We start from the raw sequence: 13752 nt of genomic DNA, 5'->3' as shown, positions 1-13752 counted from the left end.
ATGCAAAGTCTGTACCAAAGAGAGGCACTGGGAAAGTTTTTCTGTGTGCAGAAGCTGCTGGTTCAGAATCCCAAAAGCCACATCAGTCCTGGGGCAAAAATTCATCTATGACCCAAAGAGGGAGAGGCCCTGATGAGTTACCAAGTTTTTATGTGTGTGCTGCCCACAACCACCCCCTGCTTCCTGCAGAACAGCACTCAGGCTCCTCAGGAGGAATGAGCAGCCCTGCTTCATTTGTCATTTTTGACCATCCCAACCTGGCAATAATTTAGAAAGAACTAAATGTCCTTTTTTTCCTTACTCCACATTGAAGTGACAAGTTAATTATTGCCCCTGCACTGAAGTCTTTCAAAAGGAAAAACAAAAAAGCCTTTGTCTTGTGTGGGAGACTGAGATCCAAGCTTGCAGAGGCCAGGGCAGGGGGTTGGGGTGCCAACTCCATGTTAGTTAATCAGTAAGTTGAAAGCTTAAAGAAAGCACTCAGAATGTATGAAAAAGGGGAGATTCTTCCCCATTTGTTCCAACTGGAAGAGGATTTGACTGAGGCAGCTTGAGCCAGGCCTTAGGGGCACAGCTGCTTTGGCAAACTCACTGCCAGCACTATTCCACAGCACACACACTTCTCAACACCTGGTGTTTTAGTAGGTTTTAGTTGTTTTACTAGGTTTTTTTAGTAGTTTTTCAGAAGGAGATGTCTCTACTGACACAGGAACTCTCTAAGGTTCTTCCAAGGGGTACAGGATTTAGTGCCAAGGATTCCAGACATTGCTCTGACATCAATTAAACTGCCCAGGAAATTTTGGTGAAGTTTGCAGAAGGGATTAGGTGAGAAACAACCACTCACCTCATGTGGCTTTGTCCAACAGCTTCTTTTTGTGGTTACTGCCTTGGAAACTGCCACATCCCACTCTGCTGAATCTCCACGTTCTACTTGGGCAGCCTTTGGATGGTACCAAAAGCTCCAGAGAGGAGCTCTTTCTTCCAGCAGAGAAGTAAGACACAAAGCTCATGGCCATAGAAGACCATCAGGTATTTCCCTGAGTGCACATCTGCACGGGCAGGTCCATGGCAGTTTCCCTTCATTAAAATTGGGTCTGCCCTGAGAAAAACTGCACAATGGGAAAGGAGCCCAAAGGATCACTGAGTTGCAGGACTGCCTGAAACTGAACCATCTGACCTTGAAGTGCTGACAGGCTTAGGGCCCTGAGCACTTTCCTGGAGAGCATCTTCTGGTGAGTCACAGCCTCTCAGTCCAAAATCTCCTTCCTGTCCAATATGAACTTCCCCTGACTCAGCTCCACCTGATTTTCTCATGTCCTCTGGCTGGTTGCTGCTGGAGTTACTGAGATGGGGAGGGGTGTTTATCAGACAGAAGCACTCTTCACATCCCAACTGTCCTTGTTTCTTCTGCAAGCCACTTTTCCAGGTCATCTCTAGAGCTGACACCAGCTTCCCCTTTTCCTTTGAACACTCCAGGTGTAGGAGAGCTTTTGCTCTGTTGCTAAATGCAAAACAAACTCTGCTTTCCACACCATTATCAGTTGACAAAGTAAATTTATAGTTCTACAAATGCCCTGTCATGCCAGGGAGGGCCCATGGTACTGAGCACAGTGCAAGTAGAAAGTAAGACAGAAAAAAAGCAGCAAGTTCAAACAAGGTGAGGTGCATTTCAATTATCCACTCTTACCACAGCCATGCTAAGAGTATCTTACCAGGTAAATTACACCACCTTGCATCCCTTACCTGCCAAATGAGTAGGCATAAGGAAGTTGGTGGGAGGCTAGAACAATTTAAGAACTTCAATAAGTATAGATGAGACACATTCTGGTTTGCACACCTCCATACCTGTCCCTGAGCATGCTGCCAGGATGACTTTACCAGCCCAGATAAATCTGTTCCTAAACTTGGCTTCTCCAAAGTCCCACACTGAAAATATTAATGGGTTAATGGATATTAATATTAATGGATGCAATAAAACATGAAAGGGCACTTGGGGTTTTACTTAAAACACAGTAGATAAAACAAATTTAAACATCCACACCCAAAACACTACCAGAAAAAAAAATCTATCTGCATTAAATAGGAACAATTCATACAAAATTTCTTCAAGATGCCTCCTGACAGGAGTGCCAGGCAGCTCCAATGTCCAACACTGCACAGAGACCTCTAGTAACAGAAGAGACAGAAATGCCCCCACTACTGACAAGTTAAACATCAGAACACAGTCTTGGACCCGTGTGTAAAACAAGTGAATCTCTTTTTTTTTTAAACAAGCAAAGTCTTTAGTAGGGAACCAGTTTGGTTTCAGAAAAGCTGGAACACTGTCATGGTACAACTGGAATGTCAGTAATCTCTCAGCCTACTCTGCAGTTGTTGGATCAAATGTAAAACAAAACGCTGTGCCCCCCTCCCCTTTTTAAACCTTAGAGGATAATTATTCACTGGACAAACACCTCATAGTAACATGAGGACATTTATCCACCTCCTGCCCTCACCACACAACCACCCCTCTCTCTCTCTCAAAGAAAAGCCAACAGAGTTCAGGGATTCAGTCACTAGAGGGCACTTAGGAGAATCCAGAACATGGCAAAAGTTCCTCCTAGCAGAAGCCCAAGGTCCCACAAACAGTTTGAAGAGTCTAAATGCCAAGTTTTGCATTTATTTCCCAACCAGCTCCTGTACCCAACCAGGGAAATAACAATTTCAGGTCTTTACCATCTTCTGTTTGTCCAGCAACTGCAGGACAGAAGGCTGAGGACAGACTCTGAGGCAACCCTCATCCCATCCTACACTGACCATGCACTTCTAGGAAAATGGTGAATAAAATCATGACCTGCAGGCACGTCAGACACTTCCCATGGGAAACACTTGGCTGAGTGTCACTATTACAGCCTGCTTTAGGGAAAGAGGGGCAGGAACACACAGAGCTATGTGGCAAGCTCATGGAAGCACAGCATCTCATGTCACTGTAATGCCTCAGAGTGGACTCTGCATTTCACAAGAAGTAAGAACAGGATTGTGGCCCAAAGACTCTGGGGGGTTTCATTCTGGATGTCACAAACCACATAAGGCACCAAGCAGGACATCAGGAAAGCAGGAGTGGGAGTCCTGGATGCAGGAACCTGAGGTCACCCAGAGCAGGAAGGGGCTACAGATATTTTTAGGATTAAACTCTGGTTTCATTGAAAGACAGAACATAAATATTGCCCTTGGCAGGAGGGGAGGCAAAGGCTCCCAAAGCTGGTAGGGGGTTGGGCTGGCTCAGCAGTGGCTGCACCAGGACAGGGAGCTGGGAGCTCAGCAAATAAAAGCATCACAGCCCTGGGTGGTACCTGGTGGGCACTGCAGGAAGAGCAGACGTGTGCCTGCCTCTTGCTAAGCATTCCTTAAACTTCAGTTTATAAATTGCCTCTGTCCCTTGTCTCAATTGCTTCTGGAAGCCTCTGGGAAGTTCTGCCCCACTTCCTTGTGTTGACTGCAGGGGAAATGAGAAAGCAGTGAGTCCTGGGAGCTGGCTGCTTGCTTCAGAACCCCACACTGCTGGGTTTCTGACTCAGTGCAGCACCCAATTTTCTGCCAAGGCTGTATCACATTACAGGATGAGTTGCAATAGCAGTCAATGTTAATTGCAGTGCACAGACTGCTCCCTTCTCTCCTTTTACCAGCTATCAAGAAAAACCAGAAAGTCTGCTTCTGCTGTTTTTAATTTAGCCTCTTCTATCCAGACAGAGTGCCTGTCAGACAGGAGAGGCAGAGGCTGTCATCCCCTTCCTGCCTGAAAGCATCCAGCAACCATGTGGAGACCATATGGCTGTCTACCTGCCACCCCAAACAGTTACCCCATGGAGAGAGAGAGATGTTGGGGTGCAGTATGGCCACCCAGTGAAAACAGACACAGATGCTTTAATACTCCTGGATGGCCCCAAAGCCACTCTGACAGCCTTCCTTACCTCTTGCATCCACTAAGGCAGAGAAAAGGGCAGAGATAAACAGCAAAAGAATACCCCTATACTCTTGGGTTCCACTCTTGGGACTTGGCTGTCTCTTTCAGTGCCTCTGTCAGCCTAAAACATCAAAGCACCCCTTCAAAACACCAGAGGAGAGCCACAAGCAGATCCACAGAGTGCAAAGACAAGCAGGGATTGTGCATCCTGACTTCCCAAGTGTGTATGGCTCAGCACACTCATATGGGACCTAAATTTGAGAACATTTCCTGGGTGATGAGTACAAATCACCTTCCTCTGGAGCATGAGATGAGGATTTGTAGCATCTTACCCTGGTTTTGTTTCCTTCCCACGTGTCCAGCTCTGACAGCAGTATTCCAGCACCCCACCATGTCAAGACCACACATTTTTATCACACAAAACCTTTGCTATCATCTCACACTCACTGGGATTCCTGTCTCAGGTGTTAACCACTCACCCTGCATCACATGCACACAGGAATGATATGGGTTTCTAGAGTGCTCCTCACTTCAATGCAGTGCATGAATAGCACTTGCAGAAAACTGATTAATTGGTCCACTGGAAAGCAACACCTGCACAGAGCCCTTTGGAGACCTCAAACACAGCTCCCTGCTACAGGAACAGGGAGACAAAGAGCAGCCAAGAGGTGCCATTAGTGGACACTTGCTGTTCCCAGGAGTGTGCAGCTCTGTCCCAGCACACACATATTACACACTAGGAAGTCATAAACTAAAAAGAGTCAGCTTGCTAAATCCATCCACTGCCTGGATGATATTTTTACTTCCATCACCTGCTAATTTAATTGCTCAATTAGCTCCACCTGAATGCCCTGGCTATGGCAGAGGAATGTTCCCTTGCAGGTACATCAGAAGACAGGAGGTAAGGAAGCTTTACAAAGATAAATGATTATTCTCCAGCTAACCAAGTGCAGCACCCAATTGTATTTCCTGGGCTGCTTGTACCAGTGGTTAAGGGACACAAGAGGCACCAGACAAATAAACACCATAAAACCCTGGTCAAAAGCCTCTCACACATGGTTTAATCCCCAAACTTTCTTAGCAATTTCAAACCTATCTCAGCCATTTCTTTTTGCATTACTGAAATTCCATAATAAGCCTAATTTAGGTGCCAGACAAATCTCCTCATTGATGAGGCATTTGAAACATCTGCTGGGTGACTGGGCATTATACTTTAGCCAAAAGCCAAGTGGCAAAGATGCCATTCAAGTGGCATTTATTGATCATCCTGGCATTTATTGATCATCCTGGCATTTATTGATCATCCTGGAGCAGAGTCTGGGCCTGTGGCAGTGACTCCTGGTGCATCAGCAGCCCAGAGCACAGAGGGTTTCTGTTGCAATGAACACAGCCTGTAGGGAGGTACAAGTCATCAGACTTTGCAGCTCATTTTTTTTTTAAACTTAATGAGAAATTAATTACTCTGGCTGCAGAAGCAACTCTTCAGCACGTTTCAGGTAGCCAGATCACAGGCACTAATTGTATCAAAGCATTCAAAGAAATCAAACAAGGTGTAGTTAGCAGAGAAATCTGTAAGAAATTGGCTACTGGGAAGGAAGGACCTGGCTCTGAATCAATGCATTTGACACATCATTTTATTCTAAATGGTTCTTACCCTGCATTGTACTTCCAGCTGCCCACCCATTAAATCACCACTGATCCAATCCATGATCAGGATCTGACTTCCTCATCCCTACCTCTTCAGGGATCCTGGCACTTGCCCTTTTTCCCTCATAGAAAGGGACTTCCAGCATTTTCTGGAGTGGGTTTCCCAGACTCCTCCATCTGGATCACACAGATACCAGGCAATGCTGCAGGAAAAAGGATCAAATGGCAGATAGCAAGAGTTTGGACAAAATAATTGGCATTCCCTGCACTGCCTTTGGGACCTAATTTTAAACAACATTACTAAATAAACTTTATCCATGTGGGTTTTTAAGGCATTATTCCCTCAGACTTGCATTGTTCCTGTATGCCCTGCTGTGAAATATGACCCTAATCTGCACATCATTTATCTGTGTATTGTCTGGGGCTAATTTAGTCCCTTTGCTGTCTCTCTGCCCTCACTCAGCTTCCTAACAATCCTCACTAGAGACAGAACAGAAAGCATTCATGAGAATAAAATAATCAAAGATGAGGAAAACATGTCAAAATAAATGACAGTTCTTCAGAGTACATAACCTTAAAGAAAATTAAGGGGCCAAGAGGTCTGCAGTGGGTCCATTACTGCAGCAAATTACACTTAATTGTGCCCTCTTTCATCTGGTAGGTCAGACCAGAACAGGAAGATATTGCAGTTAAGTTCATAGCACTCTCCCTCTATGTCAAAACCTGAGTGATTCTGGACAATTACTGAAATTGTGCTGGTTTATTTATTTTAGTTATTTGTATTTTTTTGTCAAAATTGTCTATTAAAATAGTTTTAAATGCTTAGGGAGATATGAGAGTCTCTGTCACTGGAGACTTTTACAATACCTGCCAGGATGCCTGAGAGCAGGTTTCGATTATTAGATCCTGCTTTGGACTGAGGAGCTGAAATAGAGGAACTCTGTGACCTTGCAAGGTCTTTTCTGGATTTTCCTGGAAGTGGCATGGGAAAGCAGCAAACTAAAAACCAGTAAAAGGCACATTTCTGGTGTGAGTTTACCTGTGGAAGCAAAAAGGCCAAAAGAAGCTTGAGAAGTCTGCATCTAGCAAAGTCCCCAAAGAGAAAAGAGTTGACAACTGAAGTCAGTGTGGAAGGGAAAAAAATCCTCTGCTATATAATCCCTCTTTGGGATCTTCTCAAGAACACCAGGATTAAATACCTCCCCATCTTACAGTTTTAAATAGCTCCTTTACAGCTCCTTTTCTTGACTCCCCCAGTAGTGCTCCTTTGGATCCTCATGAGAGCTGACAGTAAAACATTCTGCACTGCACCTTTCCTAAATTCCTCCCTGAAGCTGCCTATAAAACAGAGAGAGGTTTGGCAGACTTGGCAATTAATGACCCTCTCTTGCTTTTATTTAGGATGCAGTGTCTCCTGAATTCTCAGTCATTATAAATCATCAGCCTGTTGATTCTGCAAGTACTCACTGTGCTAGAAAATCCTGTTTCTGCCTCATGCCATGCAAAGTCTGACTGGAATTTACTTTGACCTGAAAAACAAGAAACAATGGAGGTTTGTAGCCAAACCTTGGGCTGCTGATTATAGCTGCAGTAAGAGCATCTGTAGCAATTAGAAATTATATTTAAAATACCTCTTTTATTGGTTGTATCCTAAAAATCATGACAGTTCAAAAGAGGTGAAATGAATTAGAAAGCACCTGATCAAAATGTTGTATTGACAGTTTGGGAAATTCAAAATTAATGGAAGCCAGAATGGAGTTAAAATAGAAGAAACTATACAGATCCTACTTGGGAAAAAGGTAACAGAAATAAGAGGCACTCAAGGAAGGAGGAAAAAATATCCCCCCCCCAAAAAAAACCCCACTCCTTCCACCAAAGACAATCAGAAGTGTTTAAATACATCCCAATAAAAATACAATTTCTAGAAACATCTGTAATCATCACACTGTCCATTACTGCATTCATAAGGTAAAATCTGTCCATCTCTCATGTATCAGATATGATCAGAGCTTAAAACCAACAACTCAGACTGATAATTTAATAGCATCAAGGGTGAGATATTAGTGAGTCAGCACCCCAGAGCCTTACAAGGCAGCTGAAAAGCTGAGTGCTGACACTGGGTTTCTGCAAGTCACTGAAAATGAGTGAACTTCCCAAAGATCAGAAAGAAAGCTGTTGTCTAAAAGCATAATAAATCCAGGACTAAGAGCTCAACACCAGTCTGAAAGTGAGAGAAGGGATTCTCAGGGCTCTGCATTTCATCAAAGATGCTTCAAAACCCTTGACTGATCAGAGCACCCATGTCAAAGAGTTTTGTTCATGGATGATCACTGAGCTATGGGCTGCACAGCAAGGTTTGGTGTACTGCAACAAAATATTATCTTAAGTAGTTGGAGACAATAGCCAGGAAATTGCTAAAATACCTCTAAGTCTGCACCATGGAAAACTGTTTAAAGTATTCTTATTTTTCAGTAAGGAGTCATGAAGAACTTGGGAGATCTTGGAGGGGAAGATGAAGAGACAAAACCCTGTGACTTATGGCCTGCAAATCAAACTTCTCTGCTAGTAAATCAAGAAGCTGTGGCATCAATAGCAACAGAAGTCCAATTAAAAGCAATTTTAATTTCAAAACTTTTAGATTAAGGAAACAGAACATAGAATTGGCTGGGTTGGAAGGGACCTCAGAGAACATCTTTGTGTCTCCTTAATGTACTTGGGATGCAATCAGAAAACTGCATTTAAGATGGTAAATTTCCCTTCTATTCCACCTAACTTACTGAAAAATCTGCTGATCATTTCAGTATATACATAGAACATTCTGGAAGAACTTGATGATGGTTTCTTTACATATGAAAGTGTTCCTATCCCATTCTTTTGAGATTTTCTCATGCGAATCACACAGAACTGGGTGACTGAACATTCCAAAAGGCTTAGTGACACTTTTACTGTGTTTTCTTACACAAATATTCTGATACCTGTCACCAGTTCAACTTTAATCTTGTCCCAGAGTTAGCAAACAAACCATGGTACCTCATGGTTGTCATTTTGTTGTGAAACTTCAGTGCATTTTCATACCCAGGACACAAGAAACAATTTCTAGGCCAGAAAACTTCACTGGTACCACAGCTTCTGCTGCAGGGTTCTGTTCAGAAAACTTCACTGGTACCACAGCTTCTGCTGCAGGGTTCCCACGTCTGTCTTTTTTGAACACAAGCACTGAAGAAGAATTTGGTCCTTGAATTGTCTGCAGCACCTAGAAACTATTTATCTAAATAAGCCTGGAAGAAATGCCAAGTTTTAAATTCACCATTACACACAAACCTGACCCAGAGCTTGGTAGGAATCCCTTCAGTTCTGGTGTTGAAGATGTAATTGCAGATTTCCCATCACCTTGCAAGCTTCCCAAACACATTTTCCACGTTCACAAAGCAGTTGAGCTGACCCAACACAAACAAGGAGGTGGAAAGCCACAGGAAACCCAAGCACTGTCAATTATCTGCACCCCAACACCACTTCTCTGAGAGGCAACAGGAGCTGCTGATGAAATGCAGAGATTCCCTGCTGGAACCCCCAGGCTGGCTGGGGAGGTCCCAAGCTTTCACTCCAGGTGATCTGCAGCCACCCACCTGCTGACCCCACTGCTGGTGAGCAGGGATGTGAGCAGGGACAGCAGCCCAGTCCTCCCAGTTCTGGCACTTGTGACTCCAACTCACAGCCCTGGCCCATGGCAGCCACCCCAGGCCTCCCCCAGAGCCCCAAGATCCCTGCTGCTCCACTCTCTGCATCCAAAGATCCTATGAGGAGAGGCTGAGGGAGCTGGGGGTGTTGAGGCTGGAGAAGAGGAGGCTCAGGGGAGACCTCATCACTCTCTCCAACTCCCTGAAAGGAGGTTGGAGCCAGGGGGGGGTTGGGCTCTTTTCCCAGGCAACTCTCAGCAAGACAAGAGGGCAGGGTCTCAAGTTGTGCCAGGGGAGGTTTAGGTTGGAGATGAGAAAGAATTTCTTTCTGGAGAGGGTGATCAGGCATTGGAATGGGCTGCCCAGGGAAGTAGTGGATTCTCCATGTCTGGAGATCTTTCCAAAGAGCCTGGATGTGGCACTGAGTGCCATGGGCTGGGAACCACGGGGGGAGTGGATCAAGGGTTGGACTTGATGATCTCTGAGGTCCCTTCCAACCCAGCCAATTCTATGATTCTATGAAACCATCCCCACACCCAGGGGGCCTCAGGAAACCTCTGTAATTTTAGCTCTAAGACAGAGGAGTTGGTTAAGGAAGCAAGGAAGCAATAGCAAAAATTTCCTCTGCTTTGGATTCAGAGGGGTGGAGTGCATCTGCTGAGTAAGAGCAGGGTTGGGGTGGGAAGGCAGCTGACAGCTCTGCAAGGGAGGAGGCTCCTTCCTGAGGGATGCTGTGGGCAGGACAGGAAAAGCTTTCGTGCCCAACAGCTGCCTGGCAGGGATCTGAGGACACTCAGAGCCATGGGCTGGGAACCACAGTGGTCATGGATTAAGGGTTGGAGTTGCTGATCTCAGAGGTCCTTCCCAACCCAGATAATTCTGTGACACCCACTGCTTCCACAGCACCAAACACTCCTGTCCCTCCTGGCTAAAATGCATCTGAAATATGGTGAAGCTGCAACACCAAAGAGCAGTTAAACCATAGCCAGGGCTGCTTGTGTTTTAAAGGCAGGACAAAATGTTCTTTCTCCTGGACTCTATTTGGTAACATGCACAGCAGGAAAGCACAGGATTAGCCAGGTCTGCAGGCTCCAACATTATGAGAGAACATCACAAGGCACTGGTATGAACTGGTGAGCCTGGGACAAGGGAACAGACTCCTTACATCTACACTGGAGGAACAATAAGGCCAGGTACATCTACAGCATTTCCAAACTCATGTTTTCCTCCATGCCAAGAAGCCTACCTCAACTTGGAATGCAGAATCATGGCAGGGATACAAGACCAAGGAAAACAGTTTGAAGAATGATTCATCTTTGTACAAGGAAGGAACACGTCAGCAATTCTACTCTGGAATGGTTGCATAAGTAAAAAAAAAATAAAAAGCCATATACAACCACTTCCAAGCCCTATGACAGAGCTTTGAAGACTTTGGTATTGCAAATCAATCAGTCCCACATTACAAACAAAACACTTTTTGAGAGGACTCTGATCCTGAGCAATCCCCAGCAGCCCAGCTGCATCCAGGGCACTTCCAGGGCCCAAGCCAGATGCTGCTCCTGTTTCTGCTTAAACTTGGGTCCTGCCTAGGGAAAGGCCTGGCTTGTTTCCACTGCAGCTCTATTAGCATTGCCAGCAAAGAGAATTTATGCAGAGAGAAGGGCCTCGCGTTTCTTCCACAATAGGGCTAATTGTCTCAGGCTGCCACATTCAGTTAAATGTTTACTTTGTTGTTTCACAACTCAACAGGAAGCAAAAGGTCAGAGAGGCCCCAGTGCAGAACAGAGATGTTGTCATTCAGCTATTCACCTCAAGCCAAGATTCCAGTGGGAGACTTCTGCCTTCCAGTTTGGTTTTTTTTTTTCCTCTTCCTCCTGAAGGCAAACTCCAGGTAGTAAATCAGCAATTCTTCCACTCTGGTTTCATATACTAGGAGAAATGTTGGAAGTCTGAGAATATTCCATCAAGATGCTGAAAGAGGATAATTTCCAGTGTTTGTTCTCTAAAACCATTCAATGGAAAAAGATAAATCTCTTCAGACTACTCTTGAAGCCTTTTTGGCACTCTTAAAAATGAAAGCTGTAGCAAAAACAGAGCCACAAGTGTGCAGAGCTTCCTGTGACACAGAACTTCCCTCCACTTGAAGTGGCCAAGACTGTAGTGACATTCAGAGTCCTTCAGAGGCTGCATTTGCCAGCACAGAAGTAAAAAAACTGTTTAATAGGAATGTGACTGTTATTCTTGGCTTGTTATGAATGGAAAACCTGGAGTTTTGCTCTCAATGAAGTATGAATTCTACTGGAAAGCCACTTGGCGACCTAATAATCCATTTTAAAAAGCCAATGTTTTTAACCTGTATATATTTTCTTCCTCTCTTCTATTTATATGAGGAAAAAAGCCCTGAGTTTAGCCAATGAAAACCTGTCACAACAATAACCAAGCTCTTCCTTTCAAGAGGAATATGCATGGGTCAAATAACCATAATGTCATTTTCAGCTCCTAGTGAATGTGCTCTGTGCTTGTGAAGAAAATGTGGAATATTCAGTCCTGGCATGAATAAGTCCTGCTCTGATGAAACTTTGACCACATAGTTTCTGATGGTCTGAGCAGCCAGACAGTTATTGGGACACAGCCTTGGGTGGGATGAGTCAGAGCCCAGCAACACCTGTTTCACTTCACTGCCCAGGAATAAACCCAGACAACCAGCTCCAAAGCAGGACTCTATATTTGGACAGGCAAATCCTTCCTGCACTGACTTCCTGAGCACAGCGTGGGGTTCACGGATGAACCAACAACTACAGGACCTCAACTCGTGTGGAAATTTATCTTCCTCAAAGAGCATTACCTCAAAAACACAAAGTGAGGGCTTTTCCAGCATATATACTGAATATATATATATACTGGGTATATATATACACTGGGTATTTATATATATATACAGCATATATATACTGTGTCCAGTTCTGGGCCCCTCAGCTCAGGAAGGAGATTGAGGTGCTGGAGCAGGTCCAGAGAAGAGCAAGGAGGCTGTGAAGGGATCCAGCACAAGTCCTGTGAGGAAGGGCTGAGGGAGCTGGGGGTGTTGAGGCTGGAGAAGAGGAGGCTCAGGGGAGACCTCATCACTCTCTACAACTCCCTGAAAGGAGGCTGGAGCCAGGGGGGGGTTGGGCTCTTTTCCCAGGCAACTCTCAGCAAGACAAGAGGGCAGGGTCTCAAGTTGTGCCAGGGGAGGTTTAGGTTGGAGATGAGAAAGAATTTCTTTCTGGAGAGGGTGATCAGGCATTGGAATGGGCTGCCCAGGGAAGTAGTGGATTCTCCGTGTCTGGAGATCTTTCCAAAGAGCCTGGATGTGGCACTGAGTGCCATGGGCTGGGAACCACGGGGGGAGTGGAGCAAGGGTTGGACTTGATGAGCTCTGAGGTCCCTTCCAACCCAGCCCATTCTATGATTCTATGAATCCCCAAAAAAACCCCACCACTGTGGCTGACAAAGCAGATGTGTGTTAACCACGGTCTGAGCTGCTCACCCATCAAGTCAGCAGTACTTGTTTTGCTGGTTAAAAGCATGAAAGCCTCATTGAACTGCACTTTCTGCACTGGAGCATGGATCCAACTCTCTGTCTCATTAAAGGCTGAAAAAATCTCCCAGTGCCCTAAGGCAGGAGGAGGATTACACATCTGACTGGAAAAGCACAGAGCTCTTGCAGACTCCAGGCTGTAAACAGCCCCGGAACTCCGTGACGCACCGAAAATCCTTGGACACAGCTCAAAAATCTTCCTCACAAAGCTAATGGGAACATTGTGGGGCCAAGTGTTCTGGACACCAGTCCTCTCCTCAGCACTGGGGTTGAACTCTGCCATTCACAGCAATCCATGCCAGTAAAGCTCCTGACTCCTCCAGGTTCTGAGGTGAAGCTCAGGGTTTTACAGAGCAGATCTGATCAGCCCTGCTGGATTCTTCACTTTAAATGAGCTTCAAGTTCCCATTTGACTGTGGGTTTATTCTGACAGCTCAGCAGGATTTGCACTCCTGAGTCAGTACTATGATATTTTCCTACTCAAGCCACCTCATATCCCTTGCTATCCTATTAAAACAGCATTTTAAGCTCTATTTGGAGACTGATAACCCCCAAGTGGGTAATAAGGATACAGAATCCTTGAACAGAATTGCTGCATTCCATTCCAATTCCACTGAATCACCTCATTTTAGAAAAAATGGGAAACTCATTCTCATCTCATATTATGTAGAAGTGATGAATTTCTTTCACAGAAATAATGCAGGTGGATTTAGGATTTACATTTTGCTCACAGTGCCACCAATGATCACGTACAAGCTGAAAGATATTTCATTTTTCTTCAAAATAACTCAGAAAAGACCATGACAAAAGGAAAATTGGCAGCAACATTTATTGGCCTTTTGGACACCTGCCATGTTACTCATGAATTACATCTTCTCAGTCTCCTGGCTAAGAGTTTAAATAGGAAC

At 44.9% G+C, this 13752-nt stretch overlaps 1 protein-coding gene across 13 annotated transcripts in view; it reads right to left on the bottom strand.

The window, feature by feature from the left end:
* Positions 1–13752, bottom strand: part of SLC45A1 (solute carrier family 45 member 1) — a 51133-nt gene that overhangs the window by 16164 nt on the left and 21217 nt on the right. Inside the window, exon 3 of one of the 13 annotated variants that reach the window (XM_030463742.1) lies at positions 7058–7119. The exons of 10 other annotated variants lie outside the window; for them this stretch is intronic. The gene's annotated coding sequence lies outside the window, so the exon portion shown is untranslated. Of the gene's footprint in view, positions 1–1177; positions 1201–5679; positions 5703–7057; positions 7120–13752 lie in introns of those variants that run through there. 2 more of the 13 variants (XM_030463741.1, XM_030463754.1) reach the window with 2 other exon arrangements.

The sequence above is a fragment of the Calypte anna genome, chromosome 21 (assembly GCF_003957555.1).
Source record: "Calypte anna isolate BGI_N300 chromosome 21, bCalAnn1_v1.p, whole genome shotgun sequence".
NCBI classification, from domain to species: domain Eukaryota; kingdom Metazoa; phylum Chordata; class Aves; order Apodiformes; family Trochilidae; genus Calypte; species Calypte anna.
Note: the sequence above shows the minus strand (reverse complement) of the source record. Positions and strands in the feature narration are given on the sequence as shown.